Source organism: Macrotis lagotis, chromosome 4 (assembly GCF_037893015.1).
Source record: "Macrotis lagotis isolate mMagLag1 chromosome 4, bilby.v1.9.chrom.fasta, whole genome shotgun sequence".
Classification (NCBI taxonomy): domain Eukaryota; kingdom Metazoa; phylum Chordata; class Mammalia; order Peramelemorphia; family Peramelidae; genus Macrotis; species Macrotis lagotis.
Window position 1 is genome coordinate 107,569,860 of NC_133661.1, and position 6,000 is coordinate 107,575,859.

Consider the following 6,000-nt stretch of genomic DNA (forward strand, 5'->3'; position numbering starts at 1 on the left):
AATAATGTGTATGTAGTTTTAAGCTATAATTGCTTAAACTGTTAATTTTAATAGTGGTATGTTTTATATTATGTGTTAAATAGCATTATAATATAATAATTATATATGTAGTAATGTGATATTAAAGGTTTAAACAGCACTAAGACTACTGAATGGATATCCAATGTATGGGACATATAGGTAGGTGGATATGTGTATATTCACACAGTTATATGTATAGGTCAACTAGATAGTACAGTGGATAGAGTGCCAGGCCTGGAGTCAGGAAGACTCATCTGATTTCAAATCTAGCCTTAGACACTTCCTGACTGGGTGACACTCAGAAAGTTCCTTATGTTTGCCTCAGTTTCCTTAATTGTATAATAAGTTGGAGAAGGAAATGGCAAACTTATACAGTATCTTTCTCAACAAAAGCCCAAATCTGAAGATTCAGACATGATTGAAAAAACAACTAAACAACAAAAACATAGATATGAATATATCTATGTATATGACCTAGGGATATATATGCATATACACATATATGTAAATAAACATTCACATGTGTGTGAATGTGCTTGTGTGTGTGCAGGTGTATGATTATGAAAGAGATACAGAGAGAGACACCTCCCATTACAATATAAGCCCTTTGAAAAGTCTTTGGTTTTTCTTTGGATTCCTAGCTTTTTTGGATAGTGCCAACATCTAATTGAATGATTAAAGCATTTTTCCCAGTACTTGGCTCATACCTAATTAGAATACTGATTATTCAGGTATTCTGTTTGATAAATTTCTCTTCCCCTGCTGTACCCATCACCCCTTCCATTCACCTTAAGTCCAAAGAAAGCTGAGACAGGGATATCAACTACATGCACAGCTAACATTGTCCCCCTTCCCAGAAAACTATAGGAACTTTCCAACAAAATTTTCTGGCATGATCTGTGTGTGTGTGTGTGTGTGTGTGTGTGTGTGTGTGTGTGTGTGTGTGTGCACTCACGCACCCTTTCTTTTCCTTAATATATAAAGTCCCTTTGAATCTCTGGTTTCATCCTGAGTTGGCCTGTCAATTTCAGCTTTTAAAGACTTAATTATACTGTCTACAGAAAGGATATGGTTTCATGCCTTAAGGATGTCCACAAAATTAAAAAATAGATTTGCAATGCTATTACATTATACTATTAAACCTCAAGCAATGTGCTTTCTTTGTTCCCTCTTTAATTGTTTCTGACTTTCTCATATGGAAGGGACCTAGCTGCCAGATTCTAAAAAGTTCTCCTCCAACTTTTTCCTAGAGAAGCTTATCGTCTGGGCTCAGCCAGAGGTGTCCAAATGTTAGGGGGCCAGAACAAATTTCCAAGCATCCCCATGGATGTTTCAGGTATAGGTAGTATTCAGAAAGTCAAGGGTTTCATGAAGATTAATGGGGTAGAGAAGCAAAGGTGTAGCTGTTTGATAACAGTCAGAATGAATATTATAATGGGTTTCTGTGACTCTGTGTGAAGGTTCTTAGAAAGGATTGTACTCAAATCAGAACATCACAGTTATGAGTTCTTTACAACAGGCTCTGAAACTGGAGTAGAATCAGGGCAGAAATGATAGAGATCTCTTATATAGTTTGAATATCCCTGATTTCTCATTCAAACTGGGAAAGTGTTATTTTGTTTGCCGGAAATGATAGAAGAATACTCCCTACCAGGAGAGGTGAGATGATTCTAAATGAAACCTATAATTCATAAGATTATAGCCACTGCAAATCAATCTGATTTTCTCAGAAACCTAATAATAGGTAGAGCTATGGGGGTAAAATAGCAATCAGGAATAAGTCAAACATTTCATAATTCTCTGGAAAAAAAAAAGTCAGTTTTTTTTTTCCTTGTGGAGAGTCCTGTGGAGAAAGCTAATGCTACTACTCAGGTTGGGTTCTTTGCCTCTAAGCTCAGTCCTACATTTGCATAGATATGGCCCTTACCATTGAAAGTTTATTATGTTGATAATCCCCTTTCATTTGTCTGCATTATTCTCCCATTTGTTTTCTACACTATTTTTTTCCCTTTTGCCCATACCCTTACCTGCTACTATAGGCAGCCAGGTTGTTCTGAGGTTGGAGTGCTGAACTTAGAGTATTCTAAAACTAAGATTGAATCCTTCAAATGTTTTCTAGGTCCCACTGTGTGACTCTGGGCAAGTCACTTAGATCTTATTTTTTTTCATCAGTAAAATAAGAATAATGAAAGCAATACCTCAAAGGACTATTGTGAGGATCTAGTGAGACACATGAAAAAGACTTCACAAAACTTAAAATGCTATGTAAATTCTAGTTCAATATTAATCATTAATATATTGCTTCCCTCAAGGGGCTACATGTTTGTTTTTGCTTTTGCTTTTGTTTTTCCTGGAAATCAGGATACCTTTTTGCCTTTAACCCTTATACTTTGTATGATATTGGATAAATCACATTTTTGTCTCTGAGTCTTTTTTTTTTTCTTTTTCTGCATAGGATCATAGATTCAGAGATAGAAGGGAACTCAGAGGTCAGATCTTTTTTTTTTTAACAGTTGAAGAAATTAAGGTTTAAGGAACATAAATTATCTAAGGGGAGATCATCCAGGTTGTAAGCATCAGAGGTTAGACCTGAGCCAATATCCTCTGACTCCAGAGTGTGTTCTTTCCACCATACCCAGGATTCTCAGATCAGTCCTGTGTAATTATCTCAATATTTAGGGCATTGGCAAGGTTTCCCAGGGCTGGTAAATAATTCTTGGTCAAAAATTTTATTTGATAAACTCGATCACTTCTAATTGTAATGGGCAAATAGTTGAGACAAATCATTAGTTATATGCTCAGAACTTTTTTTAAAGTAATTATTGAGAGAGATATTGGGAATTTTGTTCTAAGTCACTTGTTCAAAGCATTTTAGATAATTAAATCTAGCCTGAGAGTTTATGAATTAGTGGGTGAACAGACATGCCAAAGCACAGAATTTGAGTCCAGATCAGAGATATTTCCAGAAATATAAATAGCCACTTCCCACTTTGTGTGTGTTTTTTTTTTTCTTTGTGATGTTATTCACTCATAATTTCTCTGTTAATCCTTGGACATGTAATGAAAATATTTCTTTTTTCCATTTGAGTTTTTCTTTTCTTTCCATTAATAAATAAATATAGACTCCTACTATAATACCTTTGCCTTGAATGTAATGGAGTACTATTGATTTGTAAAAACATTGTGATTAATGGAAATATTTTAAGCATGATTGTACAAGTACAACCTATATCAGATTACTGGCTGCCATGGGGATGGGGATGGGAAGGGAAGGTTGTAGAAAATGTGGAATTCAAAAGTTTATAAAAAGAAGAATATTGTAAACTATCTTTGCATGTAATTGGAAAAAATGAAATAACATAAATGTAATCTTGCTCAAATATACCCAAAAAGTCATCCAATCTTTGCTTGAAGACCTTTAAGTAGTAGGGAACCCATTACTTCCTAAGGAAGTCTATTCTATTTTCAGGAAAGTTTAATTATTAGACTTTCTTTTCCATTCTGAACAGAATATGTAAAAGTGAACACAGTAGTAGTAGTAGTAGTAGTAGTAGTAGTAGTAATAATAGTAGCAGTAGTAGTAGTACTATAGAAGTAATAGTCATAGACATAGTCATAGTAGTTGTAGTAGTGCTCCGCTATCCTGGGAAATATTATTGATTGGGTATTAGAAGACAAAGTTCCTTGTCACAGCAGTGCTGTTTATTCATTCTATGACCCTCAGCAAGACAGTAAAACTTTCTGGGCTTTAATTGTCCCATCTACAAAATGAGGCTAGCACCTCTCCTCTACATTATATACTATGAAGATCAAGTAAGACCAGTATGCTTTTAAAACTATTAAAGACTATAAATTGTATAATATTATTACTTTATAGTCTCAGAAGATCTATGATGTCATTTTTGACATCTTTTTTATTTGATTTTTAATTTTCATCCATTTGTACATGTATATTTCCAAATTACAAAATTTCCCTCCACCCTTCCATCCCACTCCCATCTCCTCAGTAGGGAACAGTCAGGTTAGCATTTTACATACATATTTTGTTAAACATATTTACAAATTAGTAATTTTTGGCATAAGGAATTAGAATTAAGGGAAAGAGATACATAAGAGATCATTTTTATAAAGTGCTCATTAGATTTGGTAGGGGTGTTATTTTTTTCTGTGTGTGTTGTTTTGTTTTTCTTCCTCCGGTTGGGGATAATATAGACTGTTACCAGTCTAATAAAGTTGTCCTAGTTCCCTGGACTGTCTAGAGGAATTGCTTCGGTTGTTCATCTCACAATGTTGTTGATGTGTACATTGTTCTCTTAGCTCTAACTCCCTTCACTCAGGATCAGATCCTGTAAGTCATTCCATGATTCTCTGGAGTACAACCATTTATGGTTTCTTACAGAACAATGATATTACATAGTATTCATGTACCTTAACTTGTTTAGTCATTCTACAATTGATGGGCATCCCCTCAATTTCCAACTCTTTGCTACTACAAAAGAGCTGCTATGAATATTTTGGATCATGTAGGACTTTTCCCATTTTTTGCTATTTCTTCTGGGTATGGTCCTAGAACTGGAATTACTGGGTCAAAGGGTAAGAATAGTTTTATTGTCCTTTGGGCAGAGTTCCATATTGCAATCTAGAAAGTTGCATCCATTCACAACTCCACCAGCAATGCATCAATGTCCCAATACTACCACAGCCTCTCCATCTTCCTTTTTTCTCATCTGGGTTAATCTAATAGGTGTGAGATGATACCTGACTGTGGTTTTAACTTGCAGTTTTCTAATCAATATGATTTGGAGCATTTTTTTCACATGATTAAATATAGCTTTAATTTCTTCATTTGAAAACTGTTCATCTCCTTTGACCATTGTCAAATGCCTTGTGATCTTATAAATTTGATGTAATTCTTTATGTACTTTAGTTTTTTTTAGATTTTTGCAAGGCAAGTGGGGTTAAGTGACTTGCCAAAGGCCACACAGCTAGGTAATTATTAAATGTCTGAGGCCGGACTTGAACTCAAGTACTCTTGACTTCAGGGCTGTTGCTCTATCCACTGAACAACCTAGCCACCCCTATTTTTTCTTTCTTTAAAAGGAACTTTTAAGAAGGAAGGTAGAATTTTATCTTCCAGTAATGCCATAAGATGACTTTCTAAACTAGTAGAGTATTTAAACTTGTTTCTTTTAAGGTTTTTGGACAAATGGGGTTAAGTAGCTTGCCCAAGGCCACACAACTAGGTAGTTATTAAGTGTCTGAGGTCAGATTTGAACTCAGGTACTCCTGACTCCAGGGCCGCTGCTCTATCCACTGTACCACCTAGCTGCCACCTAGCTGCCCCCTTTATGTACTTTAGAAATGAGATCTTTATCAGAACTCCTGATTGTGAAGATTGATTTGGAAATCTGCTTTTAATTTTTGTAGTATTAATTTTATTAGTGCAAAAACTTTTTAATATTGTCAAAATCATTCATTTTGCAATTTATAATGTGCTCTAATTATGGTTTGGTCATAAATTTATCTCTTTTCCATAGATCAGATAGGGTACTTTTTTGTCTATTAAATTATCTATGTTAGCTCTTTATGTCTAAATCCTGTAACCATTTTGACCTTATTTTGGTATAGGTTGTGAGATGTAGATCTATGCCTAGTGATCTATGATGTCATTAATGTGTATTTTTTCTACCAAAACAAATCCCAAGTCCACCATGCCTTCACAGATAGTCTCCATGAGACATGTTGGTCAAACTTCATAAATAGAGATAGCTAGCCAGCTAGATAAATAGCTAGCTAGCTATCTAGCTAGATCTTCTTTTGAACTAACTTCTCCAGTGATGTATCTCTCAAAAATTACCCAGACTGCTCTTCAGATGAACAATATCTAGTGGAAGGACTATAGGTTTAAATTGGAGGAGACCTCAAAATTTTATTGTTGAAGGGAAGAGGAGGAAGGGAAGAAGGATAGAGAATTAGTAT